The sequence below is a fragment of the Rhinopithecus bieti genome, unplaced genomic scaffold, assembly GCF_001698545.2.
Source record: "Rhinopithecus bieti isolate Rb0 unplaced genomic scaffold, ASM169854v2 scaffold_61957, whole genome shotgun sequence".
NCBI lineage: Eukaryota > Metazoa > Chordata > Mammalia > Primates > Cercopithecidae > Rhinopithecus > Rhinopithecus bieti.
The window spans coordinates 173,355-191,642 of record NW_016823861.1 but is presented as its reverse complement, the minus strand read 5'-3'; positions in this window follow the sequence as shown (position 1 = coordinate 191,642).

The window sequence follows — 18,288 nt, the reverse complement described above, 5'->3', positions numbered from 1 at the left end:
TTTTTTTTTTTTTTTTTTTACTTCTGTTTATTCAAGAGTTACAAGATAGAATAATAGTTAAGAACATGGACTTCGGAATCACACACAATTAAGTTAATATCCCAGGTCTCCCAGATTCCAGCTATGTGTCTTCGGGCATTCAATCTCCATGAGTTTCAATTTCATCATGTCAATGGTTTATTATAAAGAGTAAGTAATGGAGGCTAAGAATCTATCACAATGCTAGGTACATAGTAAGCATTTCAGCAATGGTAGTTGTTACTATGATTAATATGTATTTTAATGGAAATACAGACAAAAGGATTCCTGGAATGTTCGCTTCTAACAATGACTTCCCAGAAGTCCTCAATGAATGTAATTTTCTAATGTGGAAATATAGAAATGGCTCGTATTTCACTAAAGAATGACAGAATTTTTATATATTCCCAGGTATGAGCAAGCAGAATAAAACTTGTAATGCTCACAATAGTTTTAATAACCTTGATGTGACAACCCTTTATTTAACAAAAGGGAAATTGGACCTTATGCATTTTTAACTGCTATGGGAAGGCACTCGGAAAAGTTGAGATGCCAGTAAGGAGTGAGTGGTTAAAGAGTTGTTGCTTACACTATTACCATCTTAATACTGTTAAAAGCAAAATGACATTTGCCCTAAAAATTGACAAACTAAGATTCTGCCAGGTCAAGACAAATAAGGAAATTATCTACATGCTTTGGGATGGAGTGGAAAGATGACTTTTTCCTCAAAGTTTTAATAATTTAACAATTAATTTAGTAATTAATGATTTTAATTAATCAGTGATTAATAAGTGATAATGGAATTAATTATAAGAGCAATTTAGTTTTTCCAGATCTACTTTGTCTGCTGTCCTTTTAGCATGGCATGGGAAGTATGAGATGTTGCTTGGTTAATTTTGCTGGAAGTTATTCCTATGTCAGAAAGATGATTCATTTGCATAGAATGAGAATTTCTGTTTGCTTACTCAAATGTTTAATGTTTTTAAAAATAAATCATTGTATGACCTTTTTTATCTGTGATATTCTTCTTAAAGGCAAGAGCTGTTGGTTAAATTCACCCAATTTGTGACATAATTTAGATTTTTGTATACAGTTTAATTTATAAAATATATATTATTATGTTTGTACTTATCTGGATTTCAAAGAAATGAGAGTAACGTTACTCAGGATAGATTAAAAAACAAATTTGTCAATTATTAGTAAAAGAAAGTATAAAAAATCAGACGTATACCATAACATTAACACTTGTTATTATCTGAAATGATTTGATAGCATTTTTTAACACCAATAATATATTTGTCATCTGTAGAAGTGTCAAACTAAAGTTCTTGTCAATATTTAAATATTTCTTTACCACATACTGAATACAGGACTCCAGCACTAATCATGTTGCATGAGACAAAGCCTTGATTTATACAAGAATACGAATTTTGTAAAATATATACATATAAGAAAAGTAAATTTCAACAATTATGAGAGCCGAAAGAATGCTTTGACCAGCTTATGTAAGAATTCATTTTTAACTTACTTACGTGCTGTAACAAGCAGAGTCATGATGGTATGGATAGAGCTACCCTAGATGAGATGATGGGAGTTTTTAATTGACACTAGTTTTAAATTTTATTTCTAAATCTGTAGCTCTAAAACTTCATGGAACTGTAAATGCATGAACTTCCAGAAATTGTAAAATTATCCTTTGCAACAATAAAATTATTTTTCTCTTCTCCACACCTCACTTGGTGGCATCATAATTTGTTTAGTAATGAAGGTCAGACTCTTACCTTCTTAGTGAAGAAAAGTGATAAAAATGATTTTTTAGAGGGTTGAAGTGATAAAAAAATTTTAAAGCAAAATTAATGTACATAAAGGGATTTTGCCTAGTACCATACACATATGCACCCCAACAAATATTACCTATTAACACTAATAATAAATAGTAACTATTATTGTTGTTACTTGATTACATGTCTCCCCATTTTAGACAGTTTTTAGGGGTAAGGTCCTTGACCTTATGAGGTGCTTTTATCCTCAGTATATCAAATAGTGCCCAACATACAGCAGTACTCCATAAATATTTTGATTTATGCATAATTAATAATGGTCATCATCAGACATCTCATTTTCTGCAAAAACTATTGTTGCATTGGAATAGATTGATCCATGTAACACCTGCATCAGCTGAGAGACATGCGTCAAATGCAGACACTGGGCCTCACCCCAGAATACTCAGTAGGGATCTCTTGAGTAATGGTCCATATTTTTAAATAAGCTCCACAAATGGATGTTACGCACACATATTTGATAACTAATACTCCAAGGGTTTTCTTGCACCCCCTCTAGAAACCTCAAATATTTACCTAGTTACTTATTAGACAAAATAAATGTATCTGAACAATCACAATCAATCTTAGGAAATCCGGTTCAACTTTACAGTATAAACCATGCCTTTTGAATCCAGCCAAAAAGTTGCTTCTGATGATTTTATTTACCTTGTCTTACACATCCCTGACCTTATGTTTTGGTTCATACCCGTCTCTTCTGTGGGCTAAATACTCTCCACCTTCCTCCCCTCTTCTCCTTCCCCTCTCCTCTTCTTCCTCCCCTGTCATCCTCTTCTTTTACCTCCCTTTCTCATCCCTCTCTCTTCCTATTTTTCTTCTCTCTAGATTAATCATTCTTAATTTCTTATTAGAATCACTTAGGGATCTTAAAAAATTATCAATGTCTGACACCACCTCAGATGAATGGAGTCCAGAATCACTAGTAGTATAAACTCCAGATGTAGTATATATTCCACTTTATCCCAGCCATTTCCCTGGCCACCTTAGCTGGAAATCTTGCTCCTTTGAAGAACGAGGAAGACACTATTATCCCTTTTACTACTCACGGATGGTCTTTTCTCATTCCCTAGCTCTTGTCTATTGGCCTTAAATTCTCTCTCTAAAAAAAAAAAAAAAAAAAAAAAAAGAAAGAAATCCTACACTGCTAATACCATTATTTGCAAAGCATAAGTTCTTGATAAATATATACTTTTGGAACAAATACAGGAGTGGTCAGATTTTTGGGGATTGGGAAAAGATGCTGATGTAGGACTTTCTAGGTAAACATTAGTTTAATATCCAGATCTTAAAAGTAACTTTTCTTTCAGTTTTCTCTCTAAAGGGAAGTTATTTAGCATTTTAAGCAAAGAAAGGAAAGTATCAAGATATGTGATGTATATAAAACTGTGTACCAGAGAGTGCCATTCTGGGGTTTCTTTCTCCTCTATCTGTTCTTCTTTTACGGGAGCAATTAATCAGACATTTCAGACCCACTTTCAGCATAGGACATAAGAAAAATAGTTTATATTTAGCACTACAATTCTCAGGGACCCAAGTTTTTACCACCCTCATAAAACTATTAAAATGAAAAGTGAAGTAAAAATACAGTTCTGCAGCCTTTTAAGCAATTCAGTGTTTTTGATGATCCTAAACATCTGGAGCTTTGGTTTCACACAGGAAAAGCATGTAGTTCTCTGCATTTTCTTTGTGTATAAAAATCATGGTGCTTTATACAGCATTAGCATCTACTGAAGATTGTTTCTATTCTAGATTCTGTATTAGGTGCCATGCTTGATTTTTGTGAATTGTATGATATTGCATATGCTAAAAAGATTATATTGATCTATTTTAAAATTTGTATTATATTAGTCTATGGCTAATTACAAATTATACTCATAAAATGAGAATGGGTTAGGACAAATATCATTTACATAAGTCTGATATCTCAGATGAAGCAAATTGATACATTTCATTATTTTAGAAAATTTATTTAAATTTGGGTGCTTGTGGAATTTCACCAAGAGCTTGGTTTACACGATTGTTAATGTCATGGACTGTGCCCACAAGAGACATTGCTTTGAGCCTCAGCAATACCAGCACTGGCCCCATCAGCTGAATTCATCTGTAGCCTTTCAATATGGAAACAGAGTGCATGTCTAACAGGTGTGTGCTGAATAAAATGCTAAAGATCCTTTTGGTTGAACTCAAGTTTTCTTTTTTGCAGTGAAAGGTATTCTATTGATAAGAGTTTTATATTTGTATTCTTAATATTTCATCAAGTAAAATCATCTCAAATGAACAAAATAAGTTCTAAATACAAGTGAATGCTTTTAAAGTCAGGCCATGTTGACAGTGGCCATTTATAAATTACACTTTTTTAGGTTGAATTTCGTTTCTGTTATGTTACAGAAGTAAGAGAAACAGAGCTAGTGGAGCAGAGTAGAATGTGTGATCACCCTATGCCAAACCTACTGTCTACCCCTTATTTATTCATTCTGCAATTCCGTTGCTTATAGAACACCAAGAGTAGTTCTGAGTGAAATTTAATTCTTAAATCCACTTGTATGTTAGGTTTCAATTCAATTATAGACAAGAGTCATTAGAAAATAAAGTGTTCTGAGGGTGGGACAAGGGATCAAGAAAACTAAAGTTGGGTGTTTTCTATTCCTCTTTTGATACATTTTCCCCCTATTTTGGAAAAAAAAAAAAATCCTTCTTATAATTTTACCATTCTAGATTTCTCAAGTTTAAAAAATGAAAATGTATGATAAAACTAGAAATATTTTGTGGTCTCTTAATCTAGAGGCCCTTCTGCTGGAGCATCTCCAGGTACTTAGCTCCAGAAGGATTTGCGTTTCTCCCGAAGTTCACAACCAAGACTGAGAGAGTCTGGGTAATGGGCCCATTTTATCACACTGTGAGAAAGACTCTGCTAGCTTATTACACATGGATAAAGTGGGTGCATAGGTTCAACCATTTTAGTCTCGTTAATGCTCAGGAGAAAGGAAAGGGTATTCCTACTCAACTGTAGAAAGAAAGGCATCCATGGCTTTGGCCACAATTCTGGCTCTTAATGACTGACTTGAAGGTATTTGAGCACAGAGAAGATAGGAAACTGAGCTCCTCTATGCTGAAATGCAGAAAGAAAAAGCAAGAACTGTTCTTTACTTTCAAATGACACTGCATCTTCTCCAACCTCTTGTTTGGTGTCAGATTATTGAAGAGTGCATTGAACATTCAATTGAATTAAATATGAAACATACCTGTAACACAATACCTAACAGAAAGGTATCTGCCCCAGGAAACCAGAAATTCAGTGAAACCTTTTAAGATAAGAAACTTGCATAATAATCTCTTATTTCTCATAACAGCTCTGTGAGGGAGAAATGGCTTTTTTCTTCAGCCTGTGAAAAAATGAGGGCCCTACAAGTTAAATAATTTGTACATAATTATAGAGCTAGTGTGAGTCAACCCAGGATTGTAATAAAGATCTGCTCAATTTTAATTCTAGATTTTTTTTTCTATCAGGTTTCACTGTCTAGTCTTTTTTTCTTTCTAAAAAAGTAGTTATTTATTTTAAATTACAACAAATTATATTGACTAGCTCTATTATTTATATCTGTGATATTTTGTATAAATGAATAACACTAGTAAAATGAGATTAACTTCTAATCATATATAGATATAAGCTGAAGAAAAAGTTTTTAACAGCTATTATAACCAAACCAATGCTTAAAACTGGATGTAAGCAATTTGGACTACTCTCTTTGGGAGCACCCAAAGTTAGTACCATTGCATGATCTGAAGATAAAGCAGCTTAGTTATTTTTAAAAATTGTTACTTTCTACTCAACCATTAAGTCTGAGAGTACAGAAAAAAATAGTAATAATCTGAGCTGTTGTCTTAAAAGTAATTGTATCGTGTTCTCTTTTTTTTTTTTTTGAAATGTGATTTTGTATAATGAGAGTAATTTATCACCCAGATTGGAAAACTTTTGAGAACAAAAAAACATGTAGTGAGGATACTGGATAGTATTTCTAAAACAGGAGTTTTAAAGCAAGCTAGAATGTATGACCACCCCATACCAAGTCTACTGTCTTTTCTTTCTGTATTTATTCTGCAGTTATGTTGCTTATAGAATACCAAGAATAGTTCTGAGTGACATTTCATTCTTAAATTCACTCGTATGTCAGTGACTTATCTTTTTCTCATTATTGTCTTTACTTTTCCCACTAGGGAGCCATATCACAGCAACACGACAGTCATTCAAAGATGGCAGCAGATGACACTTTCATTTCTTTTTCTCTCAGAGAGACTGAAAATCTAAAAGTATATTAGATTTTAATGCACCCAGTGCATTTGATTACAGGTGTTTCAATTTTGTCAACTAAGGGTATCCCAACTTTTAGTTTTATATACATCCTCCCTCCACCGACTCAATCGATTTATTTACTTCAGCTGGAATTATTTTTTCTATAAATATTACTTTTTCTCTTGTAATCATTTTGTGGCATTTAATCACCTATATAGTTCAAACTCCTTAATACCAGTGACTAGCTTCTCCAGTCTTATCATGCTAAGCTCTTTACAGTTCCCTAAATGGTCATGCTGTCTATCACCTCTTATATTGTTGGTTACCTGATTCACATTGTCTGGAGAAGTGCGCAACTTCATTTATTAACCTATTCATAGAATATTTACTTTGAACCTACAAGGCCCACAGTGCTAGGGTAGATGATACAAGCAGTGAACAAAGCAGATTCAGCCCATGCCCTTGAAGAGTTTAAGATATTCCATTACAAGTTTACTTTCTTGCATTGCATTAAACATTCTTCTGTGTTTCTGTAGCATTCTGTATGCGGTGGGCGGAATAATAGGTGTCCACTGCCCAATCCCTGGAGCCTGTGAATATGTTATCTTACATGGCAAAAGGTACTTTGCAGATGTGATTAAGAATAGAATTGAGAGGTGGAGTTTATAGTGGATCATCTATCTGGGCCAATCTGAGAGACTTAAAAAAACTGAAGAAGCTTTTTCTGGTGCAGTCAGAGAAAGAAAAAGATGTGACTGTAGAAGAATGGCAAGAGACATTTTAGCCAGAGAAGAATTTGATGTCTTGTGGCTAATTTTGAGATGTAGTGGTCCTTGTACAAGGACTGGAGAGAGAGAAACCAGCTCCCAGCTGAGAGCTGAAAAGGAAATCATGGCTCAGTCCTATAACCACATGGAACTACATTCTGCTCATCCTTGCTGGGTGAGAAAAGAAACAAGCTCTCCTCTAAAAGCTATAGAAATGAGCACAGCACTGACATAACCTTAATTTTGTTCAATGAGATTCAGTGAATTTCTGACCTACAGAACTGTAAGATAATAAATTTATGTTATTTTAAACCTCTATAAATGTGGTAATATGTGTAATAAGTACATAAAATAAATATGGCAGGTAATATATATATAACAAAATGGCAGCAATAGAAAATAAATGTAATGTACATACCTCTATCTTAACTCAAAAAGATATATTAGAATTTGTTTAGTTGCCCAATTCCTGTGCTAGCTACTTGAGCACAAAGTCTATAACTCATGTCTTTATCCCTAGCACCTGGCAAATTTCCTGGGATATAGCAAGTGTGCTATGAAATCATGATAAATTTAGAATTGCCTACCTTTTTTTTAAAGTTAGATAGTAATAAATTCTATCAACTAAAATTTTATCCTAAAATTGTGAGTATTAAACAGAATTCAATATCAATAAAATCAGAAAACTAAATTTGAAGAAAAAAAAAACTTAAGGAAGAATAAAGTATGAGAAATACTGAAAAAAAGAGAAAAACTTATCAAATGAATCTATTGAAATAGTTGAAATAAGATCAGAAATAAAGTGTGGTGGATGTGGAACACGAATACCATTATGGAACTAAGAAATGAAATAATTAGACTATACACCACACTGAGAGTCTAGTTATGAAGTGAAACAACTGAAAAACTTGAGATGAAAATGAACTTAACTGAATACATGCTGATGACAAATAGTGTAGGAAGATCATTCAGTGTGGGAAAATGGTGATAATTGGGTGCAGAAATTTGAAATGACAAATTCTAATAAAAATAGAAAACTGGATTTTTTTGAGCTATATACACAAAGAGTGGTGTCTAAGATAAAAGTGGATTATTTTTTATTTAAATGTTTAAATTCTGTATAAAGCCAAGGCAATCAAAATTGTGTTTAATAAGCAACTTGAGTGGTGGATATTCTAGGTTAGAAATCCGAAGGAATAGGCAGTTATTGAGAGTCAGGTAGGTACATAGCAACAGACAGGTCAGCATTAACTAGGGTTGGCTTTTATGCATGTAGAGACATCAGGGTATCTTATGGGGCAAAGCTATGTTGGTAATGCAGGAGCAAGACAATGTAGCATTAAGATGTCAGACTGGGCCGGGTGCAGTGGCTCACGCCTGTAATCCCAGCACTTTGGGAGGCTGAGACAGGCAGATCACGAGGTCAGGAGATCGAGACCATCCTGGCTAACACAGTGAAACCCCGTCTCTACTATAAATACAAAAAATTAGCCAGGTGTGGTGACAGGTGCCTGTAGTCCAGCTACTCGGGAGGCTGAGGCAGGAGAATGGCATAAACTCAGGAGGCGGAGTTTGCAGTGAGTGGAGATCAAGCTGCTGCACTCCAGCCTGGGTGACTTAGTGAGACTGCACCTCAAAAAAATGAATGAATGAATGAATGTATGAATGAATGAATGAATGAATGAATGAATAAGATGTCAGATAAGAGGAAAGACTTTAAGCTAGATCTTTCCTAGCTTAAGGTGTGAAGCCAGAGGACAGAAAGCAAAAGGCAGTTATTTCCAGAACAAAGCGGAATTTGGCAAGTCACAGTTCCTAGAGAGCTGAGGCAAGTACTGGCCTCAAGGAGGGATCAACTGGGAGTTTCTAAGAGGATAATGATCAAAGTGGATTATTAATGGTTGGCTTTTGAGTTTTATCTTTGATCATAAATAAAAATTAAAAGAAGTGGCCACTAAGGGTAAGAAAAAGCTGTCTAATTCTAACACAAACTACATTTGAACAAATAAGAAATGGATCAAAAGAGAAATCATCAACAGAAGTAGTGAAAACACCCCCAAAATACTTGTAAGTTCCCTATGGAAGGGATATTCAATTTTTGATTTTTTAAATGGTGGCAGAACCAGTAGCAGATATGTTCATTAAAATGTGATTATGTAAGAGAAAAATAAAATAATCAATCACTTTCCATAAACTATATGATTTATGTGAATTGTCTAGCATGGACAAACTCTTGGACAGAGAGCTGATCAGTGGTTGCCAGGGGCTGTGGGAAGAGGTTGTGCGGAGAATGACTGCTAATAAGTATGTGGTTGGTTTTTGCATCTATTTTTTGGTGATCTAAAGGTTCTGTAATGAGACAGTGATGATGGCTGACAAACTATGTGAATATGCTGAAAAACTGCTGAATTGTATACTTTATTTTTATTTTTAAAGGAAAGTATATTTAACATTCATTAAGCAGAAGTGGATCATGATAAAGGTCTCCATACTTGTCTTCATCCATTTTTTTTTTTTTTTTTTTAATTTTAAGAGTTTTGGGAACAAATTGTTTTGGTTATATGGATAAGTTCTTTAGTGTTGATTTTTGAGATTTTGGTTCACCTGTCATCCAAGCAGTGTACACTGTACCCAATGTGTAGGCTTTTATCCCTTCCCCCTGAGTCCCCAAAGTCCCTATTGAATCATTCTTATGTCTTTGCAACCTCATAGCTTAGCTTCCACTTATAAATGAGAACATACAATATTTGGTTTTCCATTCCTGAGTTACCCCACTTAGAAGACTGGTCTCCAACTCCAGACAAGTTGCTACAAATGTCATTATTTTGTTTCTTTTTATGACTGAGTAGTATTCTGTGGTGTATATGTACCACATTTTCTTTATCCACTCATTGATTGATGGGCATTTAGGCTGGTTCCATGTTTTTGCAATTGCAAATTGTGCTGCTATAATCATGCGTGTACAGTGTCTTTTTTATATAATGGTCTTTTCCTTTGGGTAGATACCCAGTAGTGGGACTGCTGGATCAAATGATAGTTCCACTTTTAGTTCTTTAAGAAATCTTCATACTGTTTTCCACAGTGGTTGTACTAGTTCACATTCTCACCAGCACTGTAAAAGTGTTCTTCTTTCACCATATCCAAGCTAACATCTACTATTTCTTGATTTTTACATTATGGCCATTTTTTGAAGGAGTAAGGTAGTATCTCATTTTGGTTTCATTTGAATTTCCCTGATAATTAGTGATGTGAAACAGTTTTTCATATGTTTGTTAGCCATTTGTAAATCTTCTTTTAATGATTATCTGTCAATGTTCTTTGACCACTTTTTGATGGGATTATTTGTTTTTTCTTGTTGATTTGAGTTCCTTGTAGATTCTGGATTATAGTCCTTTGTCAGATGCAACATTTGGAGATATTTTCTCCCACTCTGTGGGTTATCTGTTTACTCTGCTGATTATTTCTTTTGCCGTATGGGAGCATTTTAGTTTAATTAGATCCCATTTGTTTTTACTGCATTTACTTTTGGGTTCTTGGTCATAAACTCTTTGCCTAAGTCTGTGTATAGAAGAGTTCCTCCGATGTTATCTTCTAGAATTTTTATGGTTTCAGGTCTTTGATCTATCTTGAGTTGATTTTTGTATAAGGTGAGAGATGAGGATCCAGTTTCATTCTTTTACATGTGGCTTGGCAATTATCCCAGCACCACTTGTTGAATAGGGTGTCCTTTCCCCGTTTTATATTTTTGTATGCTTTGTCAAAGATCAGTTGGCTCTAAGTGTTTGGCTTTATTTCCAAGTTCTCTATTACGTTCTATTGATATACCTGCTTATTTATTTATTTATTTTTCTGAGATGGAGTCTTGCTCTGTCGCCCAGGCTGGAGTGCAGTGGCGCGATCTCGGCTCACTGCAAGCTCTGCCTCCCAGGTTCATGACATTCTCCTGCCTCAGCCTCCTGAGTAGCTGGGACTACAGGCACCTGCCACCGCGTCCAGCTAATTTTTTTGTATTTTTAGTAGAGACGGGGTTTCACCGTGTTAGTCAGGATGATCTCGATCTCCTGACCTCGTGATCTGCCTACCCCAGCCTCACAAGTGCTGGGATTACAGGCTTGAGCCACTGTGCCCAGCCCCTGCTTATTTTTCTACCAGTACTGTGGTGTTTTGGTAGCTATAGCCTTGTAGTATAGTTTGAAGTCAGGTAATGTGATGTGTTCCGGTTTCATTTTTGCTTAGGCTATGCAAGCTCTTTTTTATTCCAGATGAATTTTAGGATTATTTTTTCTATTTCTGTGAAATTGATGGTAGTATTTTGATGGGAATTGCATTGAATCTGTAGATTGCTTTTGGCAGTATGGTCATTTTCACAATATTAGTTCTACCCATCCATAAGCATAGAATGTATTTCTATTTGTTTGTGTCATTGATTATTTCTTTCAGCAATGTTTTGTAGTTTTCCTCGTAGAGATCTTTCGCCTGATTGGCTAAGTATACTACTGTTTTTTTTTTTTTTTTTTTTTTTTTCTTTTTTCAGCTGCTATAAAAGGGATTGAGTTCTTGATTTGATTCTCAGCTTTGTTGTTTTTGGCATATAGCATTGCTACTGATTCGTGTACATTGATTTTGTATCCTGGAACTTCACCAATTCATTTATCAGGTCTAGGAGCTTTAGACGAGTCTGTAGGATTTTCTAGGTATACAATCACATCATTGGTGAACAGTGACATTTTGTCTTCCTCTTTTCCAATTTCAATCTCCTTTATTATTTCTTTCTCTCATCTGATTGCTCTGGTTAGGACTTCTAATACTATGCTGAATAATAGTGGTAAAAGTGTATATTCTTGTCCTGCTCCCGTTCTCAGAGGGAATGATTTCAACATTTCCGCTTTCAGTATGATGCTGGCTATGTGTTTGTCATAGATGGATTTTATTACTTTGAGGTATGTCCCTTATACTAGTCTTGCTGAGAGTTTTAATCATAAAGGGATGTTGGATTCTATCCAATGCTTTTTCTGAATCTATTGAAGTGAGCATATGATTTCCGTTTTCAATTCTGTTTATATGATGTGTCACCTTTATTGACTTGTGTATGTTAAACCATTCCTGCATTCCTGGTATGAAATCCACTTGATCATGGTGGATTTTCTTTCTGACATGCTGTTGGATTCAGTTAACCAGCATTTTGTGGAGGATTTTTGCATCATCTCCATTTATCAGGGATATTTGTCTGTACTTTTTGCTGTTGTTGTGTCATTTCCTCTTTTGAAATTTGGATGATATAGGCTTTATAGAATGACTTAGGAAGGATTCCCTCTTTCTCAATCTTTTGGAATAGTTTTAGTAGTACTGGCATCAATTTTTCTTTAAATGTCTGAGAGAAATCAGCTGTGAATTTACCGTTATGGACTTCATTTTTTGGCAATTTTAAAATTGTGATTTCAATCTCACTACTTATTATTGGTCTGTTGAGAGTTTCTATTTCTTCCTAGTTTAAGCTAGGAGGATTGTATGTTTCCAGGTATTTATACTTCTCTTCTAGATTTTCTAGTTTTTATGTGTTAAAGTGATCATTGTAGCTTTGCATGATTATTTGTATTTCTGTGTTATTGGTTTTAATATCTCCTGTTTTGTTTCTAATCGAGCTTATTTATATATTCTCTCTTCTCTTCTAGGTTAATCTCGCTAGTGGTCTATCAATTTTGTTTATCCTTTCAAAGAACCAGGTTTTTGTTTCATTTATCTTGTGTATTGTGCTGGTGTTTCAATTTCATTTAGTTATGTTCTGATCTTTGTTGTTGTTGTTTTTTCTTCTGCTGCTTGGTTTTGGTTTGTTCTTGTTTCTCTTGTTCCTTGAGCTGGACCTTGGATCATCTATTTGTGATCTTTCAGACTTCTTGATGAAGGCAATTAATGCTATGAACTTTCCTCTTAGCACCATTTTTGCTGTGTCCCAGAGGTTCTGATAGGTGTGTCACTATTATCATTCAGTTCAAATTTTTTTAAAATTTCCATCTTGATTTCATTGCTGACCCAACAGCCATTCAGGAGCAGGTTAGTTCCCATGTATTTGCATTTGCATGGTTTTGAGGGTTCCTTTCAGAGTTGATTTCCAATTTTATTCCACTGTGGTCTAAGAGAATACTTGATATAATTTCAATTTTCCTAAATATATTGAGACTTGTTTTGTGACCTATCAAATAGACTATCTTGGAGAATGTTCCACATGCTAATGAAAAGACTGTATATTCTGTAGTTGTTTGGTAGAATATTCTGTCCATATGTGTTGTCCGTTTTTTCTAGGGTACAGTTTTACTCCATTGTTTCTTTGTTGTCTTTCTGTATTGATAATCTATCTAGTGCTCTGGGTGGAGTATTAAATTCCTCCACTATTATTGTGTTACTATCAATCTCATTTCTTACATTTATTAGTAATTGTTTTATAAATGTGGGAGCTCCAATGTTAAGGTATATATATATTTAGAATTGTGATATTTTCCTGTTAGACAAGTCCTTTTATCATTATATAATGTTAACTGTTCTTGCTTTAAAGTCTGTTTTCTGATATAAGAATAGCTACTCTTGCTTGCTTTTGGTTTCTATTTTTGTGAAATACTTTTTTCTACCTTTTACATTAAGTTTATGTGAATCCTTATTTGTTAGTTGAGTCTCTTGAAGGCAGCAGATACTTGGTTGGTGGATTTTTATCTGTTCTGCCAATCTGTTTCTTTTAATTGGAGCAGTAGGCCATTTACATTCAACATTAGCCATGAGATTTGTGATACTGTTCTATTCATCATGTTAGTTATTGTCCAAATACCTCTGTTTTTCCATTGTGTTATGGTTTTATGGGCTCTGGGAGATTCGTGTTTTAAGGAGGTTCTACTTTGGTGCATTTCAAGGTTTTGTTTCAAGACTTAGAACTCTTTTTAGCATTTCTTATAGTGTGGTTTGGTAGTGGCAAATTCTCTCTGCATTTGTTTGTCTGAAAAAGATTTTATCCCTCCTTCAATTATGAAGCTGAGTTTTGCTGGATGCCAAATTATTGGCTGACAATTATTTTGTTTGAGGCGGCAAAATATAGGATGCCAATCACCTCTGGCTTGCAAGGGTTTTGCTGAGAAAGCTGCTGTTGATTTAATAGGTTTCCTGTTTCTATTACCTGATGCTTTTGTCTCACAGCTCTTAAGACTTCTTCCTTAATCTTGACTTTAGATAACCTGATGCATCTCTGCCCCTAGGTGATAATCTTTTTGCAATGAATTTCCCAGGAGTCCTTTTTTCTTTTTTCTTTTTTTTTTTTAAGACAGAGTCTCACTAGAGATCTAAACGTCCAAATATAAGAAGCTCAAAGGACTTCTGGGAGGCAGAGGTGGGTGGATCACATGTGGTCAGGAGTTCAAGACCAGCCTGGCCAACATGGTGAAACCCTGTCTCTACCAAAATTACAAAAATTAGCCAGGCTGTAATCCCAGCTACTGGGGAAGCTGAGGCAGAAGAATCACTTGAAGCTAGGAGGCAGAGGTTGCAGTAAGCCGAGATCACACCATTGCATTCCAGCCTGGGTGAAGAACCCAGGAGTCCTTTGAGCTTCTTATATTTGGATGTCTAGATCTCTAGCAAGACACCCTAAGTGTGTCTTTCATTTCCAGAAATTGTAATTGCCTTTTATGATGTCTATTTCTCTAGAAATTTTTTTTATCAATATTCTATATTACTTTTTGAGTTTAAGTCAATTTTCACCTTTCTCTGGTATCTCCTTGTGTAGTTTAATAATCAACCTTCTGAATTCTTTATCTGTCAATTTATAGATTTTGTCTTGGTTTCGATCCATTGCTGGAGAGCTACTGTAATCTTTTGGGGGTGTTATATATCCTCATTGGTCATATTTCCAGAACTACTTTTCTGGTTCATTCTCATTTGGGTAGAATATTTCTAAAAATTGTTCTTGAATTTATTTTATATGGGACTTTTTTTAAATTTAAATTCTTTCCCTCTTAAGTATCAGTCTTTAATGTTTATTTTAGAATAATTTGATTCTTCGTGCTGGTAGGGGTGAAGACTCTGTATGAGTTCTTAATTAGAGTCTTTGTTTGATGACTTTCCTTGATTGTGTTGTAGTCATCGTATTTTTGGTGTATGGGTGAGTTGACTGTCTCCTATGGTGCTGGAACAACAGGAATCTCTTGAAGCTTATCTCTTTCTCTCATGGTGTGCACTTTATTTATTTATTTAATTCTTTCCTGGTGTTTTATTTACTGAGTTGATAATTCAGGATTCAGACCAATTGGAGAGATATTTCTCGGTAGGCACTGGTTGCAGCTAAGGCAGGTGGGTAGTTGTAATACCCGCCAGTTGTGGGTCAAGGTCGCAGCCTTGATGAGGGTAGCTGGGGGAACTCTCAATTAGTTTTGCTGAGGTTTTATCAGGGTAAAGACTGGAAGCTACCTCAGCTCCCCTGCCAAGTCAGCAGGAACGTTATTCATCCAGCAGCCTCACTCCTGTCCTAGATCAGACAGGCACCTCTTTTCATCTATAGGAATATTGATGTTCCAAGTAAGGAAGAAATGTGACTCTGCCTCTCATGCAGGCCTAAATCAGAAGGAGGGGTGCTCCTCTTGTGGGGCTGCACTCATCCTGGATTGTTCCAGAAAGGCTGTCCGTAGGTGCCTTCGTGTTGCATTCCTGTGGGGGAAGCCCCAGCTGTATCTGCAATGAGTACCAGCAGGGACAAGGAACCCTTCTCCAAGGCCCTTCATGATCACAGGGGCTGCCTGCCTATTGGTGTACAGGTGCAGACTTTTCCTACTATGCCCAGCACTGCAATTGTTTCCCTACTTGAGAAACTACAAACCTGGGGAAAGGTCTGCAACTCAAGGCCGTCTGTTCAGATTCTTTTGTCTCATGGGGTGATTCCTTGATGTGGTGCTCTCCCCCTTCTCCTAGGGATGGGGCTTCCTGACAGCCAGACTGCAGTGATTGTTATTGCTCTTCTGGGTCTAGCCACCCAGTGGAGCTACCGGGCTCTGAGATGGTGCTGGGGAATGTCTGCAAAGAGTGCAGTGATATGATTAGTTTTCAGGTCTCCCTGCTATGGACACCAGCATCTGATCTGGTAGAGGTGGCAGTGGAGTGACGTAGACTCTGGTTGTAGATAGGTTTAGTGTGTTAGCTTTCTCAGCTGCTGGTTATGCTAGCAGTAAAGTTGTCACGTGATCAGACTCAGTTATATAAGGGGGCTGAAGTAGGCCGTGTCTGATTTTCATAGGGTTTAGGGTATCGATTTGACCCATGAACAAACTGGCCCTCACATCATAGCCTTTTAATTTGCAAATGCAGGGTGCCATGATGTTCTATACACATGGGGATATGTGGGTGCAGCCATGTTGCCAGGCAAATGTCGCAGCCATGAAGAAAACAGCGGGGATTGCCATGTTTGGGTGAACCCAGTTTCTAATGGCTGGCATTTGCATATCAAAGCTGCCAGTCCAGTTCTAAGAGTGTGGGCTTTCCTGCTAGACAAGAAACATTTCTGGAGCTGCTTTAAAAGAAACAAAAACTTCCCGAGGACCCCTTTTCCTCTGTATCTGCCTAAAATAATTTCTTAATAACTCTTAAAACAGTGTCATATTTCACAATAAAAAATTATTTAAGGTATTAAGATGTAGTCTAATCACACAGGTGAAAACACATCCGTTATAATGCATTCAGTAAAATATAATAATGGCTTTTTAAAAATTTTCATTCATTTGGAAATCTATAAGAAAGAGACTATCAAAAAACAGCAAAGATTAGCAACCTTAGGAGAGTCTCAAAGGATGTAAGAATGCATATGAAATAATACAGTAGTCCTCTCTTATTCAAGATTTCTCTTTCCATGGTTTCAGTTACCTGCAGTCAACCATGGTCCAAAATTATTATATAGAAAAATCCAGAAATAAACAATTAATAGATTTTAAGTTGCATACAATTCCGAGGAGTATGATGTCACACTTTGCCTGAGGCATGAATCACCCCTTTGTCTAGCATATCCTTGATGTATATGCTACCAACTGTTTCTGAATAATCATGAACTTGAAATGGTTGACACCATCTGCTGCCAGCCCATTAGCCATCACATTGTCTGCTCATGACATCCAACCATTGACATCATCTCTCCATGATCCAGGATTTTCCAAAGCATATGATGTTCATTCTGACCATAGTTAGACAATAGCCTAAAGCTACATTACCATGCAAATATCATTTATTTCACTTCATGTCATCAATAGGCAATTATTTCACACCATCACAAGAAGGGTGTGTACAATAATATATTTCGAGAAAGAAACAGCATTTACTTTTATAATGTATTGTTATAACTGTTCTATTTTATCAATAGTTGTCATCTCATACTGAGCATACTTTATAAAGTATATCATAGGAATGTATGTATAGGAAAAGCCATAATATATATAGGGTTTAGTACTTTCTGTAAGTTTCAGGGCTTCCACTGGGGGGGAGGTCTTAGAATATATCGCCTGCAGTTAAGGGGGAATAACTGTATTTAAGTCTCACTCGTGATTTACCTACTTAAATTTCTAAATTCCCCACTTGTTTCTGAATCATAGTACCCAGCTCAAGGCTTCCTGAGTTATATATGGCACTGGGCTATTATTACCCTGGCACCCATCCAATTATGCTGTTTCTGAATAATTACAGATTTGAAATGGTTGACTCCATCTGCTGCCAGATCTTCCTAGAAATATACAGGCAGTCTTAAAAAATATTTATGGCAAAGAAAGATCTATAGACAATTTGATAGTTATATTTTCTATGTATACACATTAACTTTAATGGGCTCATTTTAAAGGCCTACCTAATAGTTTACTCTCAGTTTTACAGTTTTGTGCCTATGTTTTATTATTAAATTTTATAGTTCAATTTAATAAATAAAATGTAAACATTATAAATGTTGTGGATGACTATCTGCTTAATTTTAATTACCCACAAACTTGATGGAGATTTTGTATGCCAAATACCAATATTAACATGTGTGTCTGTTTTTGCATGTGTGTAAAATTTATACCTTTTCAGTTCCAAAGTAGATAAAGTGATTGCCTACCAAACGAAAAGAAAAATGATGCTGGGAAAGAAGTGTTTCCCATCATACTCTGTAAGCCTTCAGGGGAAACAAGAAAACCCACAAAACCTTCCATTGACATCTTTTTTTTTTTCCTTTTGCAGTTGTGGCTATGTTTGTCTAGAGAAGCATTTTATTTTCTGTTGGAGACAGGATGACAGTAAAATCTAAGTTTTAAAATAATATACATGTTTTCTTCAACTTTTATTTAGAATTAGGTGGTACAAAGACACATTTGTTACACGGGTGTAT